The 11826-nt window shown below is 38.0% G+C and overlaps 1 long non-coding RNA gene across 2 annotated transcripts; it reads left to right on the top strand.

Annotated features, from left to right (window-relative positions):
• Nucleotides 1–1785: 1785 nt before the first annotated feature.
• LOC130552766 (uncharacterized) lies at nt 1786–6284 on the top strand. Of its 2 annotated transcripts, XR_008962787.1 has the most exons (4): nt 1786–2370; nt 2751–2790; nt 5035–5159; nt 6112–6284. It is a non-coding gene; the product is annotated as an uncharacterized LOC130552766 (long non-coding RNA). The 2 variants fall into 2 exon arrangements; XR_008962786.1 differs by lacking the exon at nt 6112–6284 and having other exon boundaries at nt 5035–5277.
• The last annotated feature ends 5542 nt before the right edge of the window (nt 6285–11826 follow it).

The raw sequence follows: 11826 nt of genomic DNA, 5'->3' as shown, positions 1-11826 counted from the left end.
TTGAGAAACGTTTCTGAATCTTTTAAGTGTTGGGATGTAAAAGCTATGCTTTTTCACTAAATGCGTCCCTGCCACCCACCTATAACTTCTGTTCCTGTCGCTTGCCTGCTGATCGTTTGATCTTGTTCACTGTTTTTTTGTTGCTATCTTACAAAGTCTCTCTTCGCCTGAATGAAAAAGGAAGCTAAAATCCTCTGGTGTATTCAAGATGGAAATGGCTATTTTCATTGCTTCATTAACAAAGTTTCAGAAAGAATATTATGGTGCAGTTGTCTTTCGGATAAGTATCATGATGGTACCTTGGAGAACCATGTACATAGATAATAAATCATGACTTTTCATTCATAAATCAGTCCAAACATCCAAAATATGAATATCAAGATACAGTATAATTTCTTTGAGCTAAATCGACCAATTGTAATAGCCGCTGGGGGGTTACCAGGGTGAGAGCTTTGTGAACTGGCTTTGACTTTGTTAGACTTTGGTTTTATGGTCTGTGACGAATGAGGCGACACTATCAAGAAAAGAGCTAATAATTTTGTGAGTTAACTGGCTCATTGCAGTAAAACAACGGGGAAAACCGCTTTTGATTCTGCCCAATTAAAGGAGGTCGTTTCTCTTGAAACCACAAAGCTTTAATGCTAAACAAGATAAACAGCTTGATATCTTTAAAACCGTGTTTTAATCCTTTTTGATATTTACGCCTTTGTCACGAAGCCAATACGTTTTAAAGCTTTAGTAATTTTCACACAATTTGTTGAAATCCCCTAAAAGTTTTCTTTCTTAAATGCTGTGGTATTGATGTTTTACTTAGTGCAAAAATCTCATTAGAAATTTCCAGCACACTGAGCTATAGCCTATAGCGTCTCTAAACTTTATTAAAAGAACTCGCTTTGGTGATGCGAAATTTGCCACTGCTACACGTGTTACAAATGCCAATGATTTTATAATAAAAAAAATTTTTTTTTCATGGCTGTACGCATGTGTGTGGTTTTTAAGTGTTCTTATTATTACATTTATGACAGTCATTAACTCTGACAATGAGCCCATATAATATACATGTACTGTATATTATATGCTGTGTATAGTGTTATTTGTAAGATAAAGATTTTGTGGGCTGTAGCTTTTTGGAGGGTCTCTCTGGCCTAGAATCAGCGCACAAACTCTTGATTAATGAATGCGGTCTGAAGTTTCCATGATTTTGTTCCAGCTTCAAACCCTTAATTGCTGTTATAATCAGGGAACATAACACTGGTTCCTTGAATTTGTATTTTGGTAGTTTTTCTTTCCTAAGTTTCAGAATTGCAAACTATTACAATGCAAAGCGACAAAATACAGTACAATCAATACAAAAAAAAAAAGTAACAAATGAAATAAAATAATACAATAAAATAAAATGGATTATTTAAAAATATTCCGTTTTTGTTTATTATTTTATGACACTTGTTTCCATTAAAAATATTTAACGTCTGCATTCTTGTGTTTATGAGACTGGCCAATACAGTCTCATTGGAATTTGTACGTATTTTACGATGTGGCTAATTCTTATGAATGTGTACGATATTATTAGTACGTTTTAGTACAATTTGGTTTCACGGGTTAGATGAGGAGCTTCAATATAGTTTTTTTTTTAGATGAACCGATACTAAATTTCTTCACCGATAGCCGAGTGATTTCTGCAGATACCGGTTCTGAAGATTAAATTAATATTTCTTAATTTTTTCATATTAAACATCAAACTGGTGATGTTTCTTAACATTTTCTATGTACAGAGCACAAATTCATTGCATTTTCCTGTCATCTTTTGATTGACAGGATATATCGGTCATGATCATAGGCTGTTTTTAAACTGTCGGCTGATAATGTGAAAACTAGCTTTAATCGGCCTATGTGTTTTTTTTCTATTAATTGAATGTTTTTGTACGATTCACATTCTATGAATTTATACGGATTAGCCACCTTTTAATTAGCACCTAAAATACGTACAAATTCTTGTGAGATCAGATTGGAGTGGCACACCATCCTTTAATGGAACGGTATATAGGGAGAATCTGTTATTGGTTTGCGTAAAGTGTTTATGCAACGAGAATAACAATTCCTTTCAACGCTTCGTCTATTTCTTTTCACCCACCTGCATCCTTCCCCCTTTCCTTCCTCCTAATTTCCTGCATTCCTCTCATTTATGTGATCGATCGTCTTCATCCCTGTAGTTCTTTGAAAATATATTTTCCTGCTCTTTGTGTGTCTTGACAGAAGTCCCGCCCCTGTGCCTAATCGTTACAGCGCCTGCCAGAGGGAGGCACGAATCTGTTCGGATGCCAGCCATGTCATCTTAATAAACCTGAAGGCTTTTACTCAAGCAGTAACGTGGTAAAGAGAGTCTGTCTCACATCAGCTCGAATATTGACGAAACAGCTCGAATATTACTGTTTCCCCTGTTGCAAGCGGGGGAAAACCTTCCATTTCCTTATATTGATTGTCATTTTTAAGCATTTATTGTAAAAAATCAAAATCAGACTAGCCATGAAGTTTAAGACATTGCCAATCTCAGTATTATTTATAAAATATTATAATTTTTTTGTCTAATTTGATATTGTCTTCAGCCACCAGAAAAATGTAATACCCTAAGTTCTGTTTAACTCATGTTATTGTGTGTAAATCTCCTCCACAGAATTAGCACAGAAGATGTGGAGCCATCTCATTGGTCTATAGCTTGTTTAATACTGCGTGTGATTTACTTCCTGCAACAGGTCGACTTACTTCCTGTGTGATCGACTCTCGTCTGACTGGGTAATTGTTTAACCTCATGAATAAATGAAGCCCCGCCATTGACGATGTTATAAAACGCTGGATTCTTCATTGTTCGAGGTCTCTTGTACATATTGGTATTTTGTAGTGTATGCGAATCTTTAATGAGAGCTGTTCTCCATTTGTGTAATATATTACCGCGCAGTCAATAACAACATCAGTTTTGTAATGAATTGCGCAGTTGTCATGGGGCACGGGGAATACAATTGATGAATCTTGTTTTTCACCGTGTATACCGCATTATTGATTTAGTTTATTCTCCTGGCATGGCGTGAACGAGCTTGTTAGGCTCATCAGAAAATAGTTAGTGTAGACTTTTAGATAATTGCATGCATAGCCGCCCTGGTGACGAGCGACAGAAAAACTGAAACGGTGTCAAAAATAAATAAATGAAGGCAGAGACTATTTGCACTAGCTACGCCCACCAATATGTGATTGGAATAGAGAAAGTGTAAACATGACGCCACTTTAAACAGCGACTCCAGTGGCGTAGAATGTATAGTCTGTATAGCTTTGACACTGGAGACTGGGGTTCTAATCCACCTCTCGCTTTTTTACCTTTTTCTATCACATTACAGATCATAAAGGCATTTGTTTTCAATAAAATATATTTAAGACTTAAAAATAATTTTTATTCATAATGTTTAGGTTAAAGGTCTTTGCACATACAGTCCGAAATTTTCATATGCGTTTTCCGTATTTGGCTCTTGTTTGTACGGTGTCTCTGAATTGTTAAAAAAGGCCACTCAAAATGCTTGACGGATGCGAAAAACGCATAAAATCGAACACGTTACGAATTTTTTTATGACGGACGAAAATATCGGAGGCAGTGTGTAAATGTGATTGACATAACGTGAGGTCGTGAGGTCGTATTTATAAATTTCGGACTCAATGGGCTTTAGGGTAAGGTTAGGGTTAGGTGTAGAGCTTTAATATCTTTTAATAATAAGTTGCCATCATTTTAATAATTTTTATAAATATAATGATTTACACTCTGTTATTATTGCATAATGTTTAATGCACAACAATACTGAGGTGCAAATAGTAATCTGCCACTATTTATAAGTACCAAAAGCATCTACAAAGAAAATACAGCTATTTTCGGTTAGTGTAAACAGAACCTACTGCTATATAAACTTAGTGTAAATAGCATCTGTCGCAATTTTCACTTGGTGTAAAAAGCATTGCTGCCTTGGGCTGGCTATTTGTACTCCATGTAAATAGAAACTCCGTGAATGAAAATGTTTTAGCAAAAATAAATATAATTCATTTGATTAATGTGTCTATTCACTAACTTGTCCAAATGGCGCGAAAACGAATTTCAGACTTTTTTTACTGAACATTGATGTCATCATGCAGGACTTCAGCAAGGTCAACCCAGAAGAAAGGCCACTTTAGGAGTTTTGCATGCAGGCCAGCAGTAATGTAAGACAGTTATTTCTTTATTTGAGATTGTGGCTAATAGGTCTACAGGCAGAATGTTACGGGTTGATTTCGATGTGCTGTCGCCGTGCAGCATGCAGTTGTGTTTAATCGTGTGACTGGTTTGCCCATGGTTTATTATAGGTTGATGTTTGGGTGGTGAAGATGCCGCCACAACAGATTGTGCTTTGGCTAAAGGCATACATGTGTTTATGTGTTTGTTTTTATGCTGTATCCTGTAATAACACCATCCTTAACAAACTTAAGCGGCTCGCCCATGGCACAGTCACAGCACCCCCTGCTCAAAATACGATCCTGTGGCTATGATTGCATGAATGAAGGCGGGTCACTTTAAGAGTGTCTTTGTGTTGAAATCACTAAAGTAACTTGTAACCTCATACATTGTACATCGCATTAGAGCGAGGAGTTGAAAACTGTCTTGTTCACATTACAGGAGTTGAGAGTTTGTTGTTGACTTCACATCCAACAGAAGTGTGATCCTTCTCATCTCGGGAAAGAAACCTGACTTTTCCCTAAGCATTGCTTCGAAACATGTTTTAAGATGCGTTGAACTTTTCAGATCACGGACGAAACGTTTTCTCACCTTTCTCTGCACAATCATATCAAATGATCTTTAAATAAGGGGGTTTTGTCAGCGGACCTGTTGAACATCCCAAACACTCGAAACGTGTGTCTGTCACCGAGAAGGAGCCTTGAGAGTGAGAGATAATTGGCAGAAGCCGAGCACCATTTGGTGCCTCTGGGGATGTTTGAAAAGTAATTGGATTTTCTCTCACACTATAGGGAATTGAAGAGTGCTTGGAGAGGAAAGAAGCGTGGACAGCGGTGTACTCGTCTCCGATTGAAAAAGCAGGATGGATCTTCCATCGCTACAAAAACACCCTCCTCCCTGGAAGAGTTTTCATTGGGTCAATATCTTCTGTTGCCGTAGCTATAAGAGGGAAGGATAATACAGACTGCTGTTCTCATAAGCAGTCGTAATTATACAGTATTTACAAATGGTGTTAGTGCTGTAGTGCTAAGTAGATCTTAAAGGGATAGTTCACCCAAAAATGAAAATTCTGTCATCATTTACTCACCCTCATGTCATTACAAACCTGTATGGCTTTCTTTCTTCTGCAGAACACAAAAGAAGATATTTTGAAGAATGTCAATAACCGAACAGCGGTGGAAGCCATTGACTTCGATTGTATGGACACAAAACCAATGCAAGTGAGTGGCTGCCATCGCTGTTCGGTCAACATTTTCAAAATATCTTCTTTTGTGTTCTGCGGAAGAAAGAAACTCATACAGGTTTGACATGACCAGAGGGTGAGTAAATGATGACAGATTTGACATTTTTGGGTGAACTATCACTTCAATAGGGCTGTCACAATTTCACACTTTTACTACACAATTATTGTGGTCAAAAGAATTTATAATAACGCTAGGGCTGCACAACGATTAGTCGTGACTAATCGAAAGCAAAATAAAAGTTTTTGTATACATAATATATGCGTGTGTGTACTGTATATAATAATTATGTATATATAAATACACACACATACGTGTATAATTTTAAGATTTTTTAAAATATATATATTAAATATTTATAGTACAGCCCTACTATTTTCCATTTCATATATACAGTAAAATGGGTTGTAAATGAAATAACTTTATTTTAATTGACAAAAAAAATTGTAAAAAATAGTTTTCCTAAATTTTTTCTAAAATATCACATGAAAAACATTTAAAGGTAGAGCAAGACGCTCTACTTGTGACGTGTTTGGTCGTTGACTGTCATTGAAGGTGAGTGACTACTTCATATAATTAGTTTGCTGAAACTAAATGTGATTACTCCTCGACCCTTCTCTTGTTCAGGGTCTCCCGACAGCCAAGCAAGCTCCAGTAACCTTGAAACGTCAGCGCCACCCTGAGAATTTCCCCACACAGAGCACCGTAAACGCACTTCGAGCGGCTTCTCCATGTCACAAACTTTCACCCGCTGCATTGTGCATTCTTGTTTCTCCCCTAACATCAGGAGACACAAAACCAGCTCGACGGGCAGGTGAGATTTTTGTTGCCATTGTGTTGAGAAGGTCAGATCTACTGTGAAGGGGGACTGCGTCACGCTGTATGTACCTGCGATGTTTTGTTTCTTTCCTTCTGACCTCTGAACCCATTCAATTATGTAAGCAAGGCTACCTACGGTGGCCAGCTGGCTAAGTGATTGATTGTTAGGTTGAAAGCCCATCTTTTATACAGCCTTTCTAAGCTGTTTGTTATTCAGGTTGTCTCTCTGAAAGGGGAGCAGGCGTGCTGCTGGCAGTATCGTCTTTGAGCATCAGTACCCGGGAGAACTTCTATATCAGATACAACTCGTACACACAGTGATGCTGGTGCATTGTGTCATCGTAATCCTTATTCCCTTTATGCGTTTACACTGATGCTAACGTACAGTAGCAAAAGTATTTTAGTATTGTGCGTTAGCATGTAGATAATTAGCAGATGTATTTAGCCGCTTATAGATTACAGTTTGCCAAACAAGAGCTGGAACATCAGCAGTATCACACTGCCAAGTTTGAGAAATAAGATGGAGTAGAATAGAATAAGAGAAGACAAGATTATTTTTAAGGTATTCCTCACCTCATCTGTTAAATTTTCTTCTTGGCTCATTACGAGTCAAAAGGAGACTGTTTTCGGTTGAGCAATTCAGTTCAGGTCAGACATGTCCGACGTTTTTCGGTTCGATACGCATGAAAAGTCTTTCATAAATTGTCACGTTCAACTTAATGAGACTGTTTACGTAACAACAGCGTTATAAATGTATTCTCTTTGTTTTGTGAATATGGCCTAATGAATGTACCAATTCAGTCTGAATCATGAACAAATCTCGAAAACTTTTCGAATTGGTTTAATTGATTCGTCAATAGACCTCACCCAAGAATAATTTGCTTACAAAACAGACATTGCTATATATAAGAATCAGGGGGTAATGTTTAGAATATAATATTTATATAATATTGTAACGAGGAAGGGACGAGAGCCGTGAGGGAACGGTGCGAGGCCGGTGACGCGAGTGATGATGAGTGTCAGCTGCGCGTTGCACCGTTCCCTCACGACTCTCGTCCCGCCTTCCTCGTTACAATATAATTATATATAAATTATAATTGTAAATAAATTATATATAAATATAATCATCCTGTTTTTACCTTGGCCTTGTTCTAAAGAGCTTTTGAAATATCCACAAATACTTCTTTTGTTAAGTAGATTCATTTGATCCTTAACGTAATAAAATGAAAAATGACAATTTACCCAAATTCACCCAAAAATGAAAATTCATTTACTCACCCTTATGTCACGATATTTTGAAGAACGTTGGTAACCAAACAACATTGCCCCCCCATTGACTACCATTGTATGGACACAAAACCACTCGAATTTTATGAACTAATAAAGAAATTTCTGTAGGCCTGTTACGCACTCGAAGCAAACACCTACGAGCGTCACTGCGAGATACATTTCTAGCACGAAATTTGCATGTTTTTACTGAAAGTGTATTTAGTTTGAATATTTAGTTTAGAATATTTAGAGCACCCTGCGTAAGTTATCGCCCATCAGGGGTTTGCATGTGCGTGTGGGGCTAATAGATGATGCGGTGGGTTTCAAAGTATCCTTAGGAGCAACTTGATAGGATCCTGCCGGGTGTTTGTAAGGCAATCACAGATAGTGCTGTGTTTTCAGCTGACTCACGGCATCTGCAGTTTATCTGGGAAAATTTATCCTGCTCCTCCGATAATCATCTGCTGTTTTCTTTGGCTTGAGGAAAGCGCAGTTATCTTAGATGACAGCACACACAGTCAGGCGGAGAATATACAAATAGCGCGCTAGGTTACGCATTCAAAACAACAGGTAATTGGTCGCATCAGTTTTTGAGAATGCATGCATGAAAAGACAATTAAAGGGATCATTTGAATGAAGACTTGGCCATTATGTTATTCCAAACCTGATGTGACTGATGTAAAAATGGAAAATAACCTCCATAAATTTTAGATTGCCTTTATGTCTGCTGGCCTTCTGTACTGTACAACCTCCCAATCTGTCCTTGTAACCATGCGTTTCAAACATACCAAGATCACACTTATGTATTGACGGATTCACTGGTTCCCCTCATAAAACATGAGCAGATGGTTCACATCATCATAAGATTCGGATGAAAAATTAATTCACTGAAGGCTTTCTTGAAAGGGAGAAGAAATGAGAGATGCTTTGACGGAGAACATCTTCAAAAATAAAGACATTCAGGGAAAGCTGTTGAATAATTCAGGGCTTGAAGGAGGAGAGAGGAGCTTTGCCTCAGAGCGGGAGGTTTAACATGAGAGGAAGCAGATTCAAATGACACAAACGGCACTGCTGTGACGCGCTTAAAGCAACAGCACATCCAAAATAACAATTCTGTCATCATTATGTCCTTTTCAAACCTGTATGCTTTTTTCTTTCTGTGGAAGACGGAAAAGGGAGTAATAAACCTCATATTAATAGTGACCACGTTTGTTAAGCTTTGAAATGGAAAATAAGAGCCTTTCGTTGTCATTTTTGGAGGCTGATATACATGGTCTGTCTGAATTTTGTGCAAAAGTCTTGCATTGCGAATCTTTGATTTTTATGTTCCACAGAGAAAATATAAAGGTATGTACACATCAAAGACAGTAACTTTAACTATTACGTTTTAAATCGTTTCTAAATCATTCTAAATTTAAAAGAATAGCCACACCACAAATAGCCTTTAATAATCATGGAAAAGAGGAACAATATTGTTGGGAACGCACATTGACTGCCAAATAAAATCCTTTTGAATTGAAAGGTATCACATTAAAAATATGCATAAAACAATTCTGCTGTTTCTTTGACATTAAAAAAATTTGATCTTCCAGTTACGATACAGCTTGACTTCGACTTTACCCTCATGTTACGAACATGGCTTAAAAGCAGTACTCGAGTTGTAAAAAAAAAACAGGGGGGATGGTGGATTGGATTTAACGTTTAGGGACAGATCATTTGTGCTGATGACAGCGCATGTGGTGGGAGACCAATGGTGTACCCTTTTGATTATTGTTTAAGCACAAAGATAATTATTATATTATATTACTCTAAAACAACATGCATGCTATTGATATATTACGTATCAGATACTCCTGTCATTGATCTTGACCAAGGCACCTCAGAATTGGAGTTGGTCCCCAGGCTGGCATGGCTACCACTGCTCCTACATAGTTAGGGTAAATACAGAGGACACATTTTCCCACTGGGAGCAAGTGCAACTTAGGGTTAGGGTTAGTACTATCATACTCATGATACCTATAAATCTATTAAACGTTGAAACAAAACCTCACAAAACATTGTAAATGAACATGAATCCTCTCAAGTCAAGTCCATTTGAATCGAATTGCAAGAACAAATGGATTAAACAAATGTACCATTTACAAAATCTGAAAATAATACATATAATACAAATGCATAGCATCACCTGACATTTCTTAAACTTGAGGTGGCCAAGCAAAAGACAAAAAAGTGGAAGCAAAATTAATAACTGATCAGTTCAATGCTGCAATTCTGCCTACCCCATTCTCCCCTACAGTATCTCATAGAAGCTTCCAAAGAGTTTCATAATCATGCAAGGAAAAGTAATGGCTAGTAATGGCTTTCCTTGCACTTGCCATTTTATATGTTGTAGAATGCAAACGATGATAGATAGCGCGATGACATTCCACCAGATGCCGCTGATCGGACAGGACAGAGTAACACGGCAGATAACGCTCATAAAAAAAGATGTTTTTGCTAATAAAAAAAGTTTTCTACTTAGGCTAGTTAAGGAGCCAGGCGTGTGTTGCTTAGGCGGCCGCTGTAAAGTGCTGTGGGAAACCCTGCAGTAAGATATTCCAGGTGAAACAGAAACCAAATCTTACATTAACTCGGTGAATGTAAAGTCTAACCTGACGTTAGCTAGCTAGCTGGCGTTAGCTAACAAGAAAAAAAGCTCCAAACTAACTAACATCGTTAACTGTGTTGTTATCGCCTCTGTCCAGAGATTCCGCCTTAGGTGACATATCAAAAGTATTCCTGACTCTTGACTTACCTTCAGTGCTACTTCTTGCCCTCTTAAAGCCGAAGTTACTCAGGTAAAGCTGTCCGTGTCGCTTGGCCATGATGCTGAAATCACCGGCACCAGCACCTGCGCTGCTATGTCGCTGACTGATGTGACGTCAATTTAAAACAAATCGTTGCGTCATTATGTGCACGTTCTCCTCGTCCACAGTATTTTAGCCTATTTAATATTCGCAAAAATAATAGTGGTAAATTACCACTGGTAATATTTACACATTCATTGATAAAATAACAGGGGATGGGAAGGGGGGATGGCCGTTTTAGAAGGGGGATGATTTTGATCATCTTTAATTCAAAGGGGGATGCCATCCCCCCTCAACTCGAGTACTGCTTATAGACCTTTGAATTGTTCACATTTAAATGAATGCTGAGAGAAATGGAGTTTTCTTCGCTGCATGACCTACATCAAAAGAAGAAATATAGCGATTAATGTTACAGAGCTTGCGTAAAATCCCTCAAGCCATTTTGTGCTTTGAATCAGGAACATCAGAGTAAAATGTGTTTCATATGGTATGCAATACTTTACCTGTGATGTTAGCACCCCTCGTTTGTGCAGGATCTTTCCATACATATGAGGGCTGGTGTGAAACGGAAGATTTATCTCGATGCCTGCGAGCAAAAACACTGAATCTCTAAATGAGATCATTACTGTAAACATTGTGTTTCACCTAAGATAGTGATATAGATACTGTAGCCCAGCTTTACATTTTCTGCTTTGAGGGGAAAATATGCAGAATTCTGCAGAATGAATTGAAACGTGGTATAATGGAGTATCAAATTCTTATTGATGGCTGAAAGCAAAGTCAGCTTTGTAAATATCGGTATTAGAGGTCGACCGATTGATCGGCCGGCCGATAAATCGTGCCAATTTTGGGGATTTTTAAATTAATATGCATCAGCCGATTGTGCCGCAAATTAGGCCAGGGTTTTTCCTGCATAGAGAATTTGGAGGCGGCCGCATCCGTCAAATGTCGTGCCGCCTCAGGCTCTCGCCAAAATTTTGTTGCGAGTCTTCACAAGAAATACTGCGTTCATTTAACAGACTGTCATTTGTAACTGCAGTTACGACATTACGCCACAGTAGGGGCGCTGTTTCGTTATCAGAACACTGAGGTGCTAAAAAGAGTTGCAGAACAAGAGCCAGCCTGTGTTTTTCACGGCTGTTTGTTTTGCATCCAAGTACGTTTAATTTCTTGAAATGTATTTGTAACAATGTTCCCATAAACGGGAAGGAGGAGGCGGGAACCGGCAAACGTTAAACCAACTTTACTTTCGTTTTGTTGTTTATTTATTTTATTAAAGTGCTGACAGCTCCCTCACGGTCGACTGCCGGCCACACAAACATAATAAAACATAACATAAAATCCAGGCCTGGTTCTCTCTCGACCTTCACTGCTGTACTGTACACAGCGAGTTCGCCAGTATGAACGC

This window comes from Triplophysa rosa, linkage group LG4 (assembly GCF_024868665.1).
Source record: "Triplophysa rosa linkage group LG4, Trosa_1v2, whole genome shotgun sequence".
NCBI classification, from domain to species: Eukaryota; Metazoa; Chordata; class Actinopteri; order Cypriniformes; family Nemacheilidae; genus Triplophysa; species Triplophysa rosa.
Note: the sequence above shows the minus strand (reverse complement) of the source record. Positions and strands in the feature narration are given on the sequence as shown.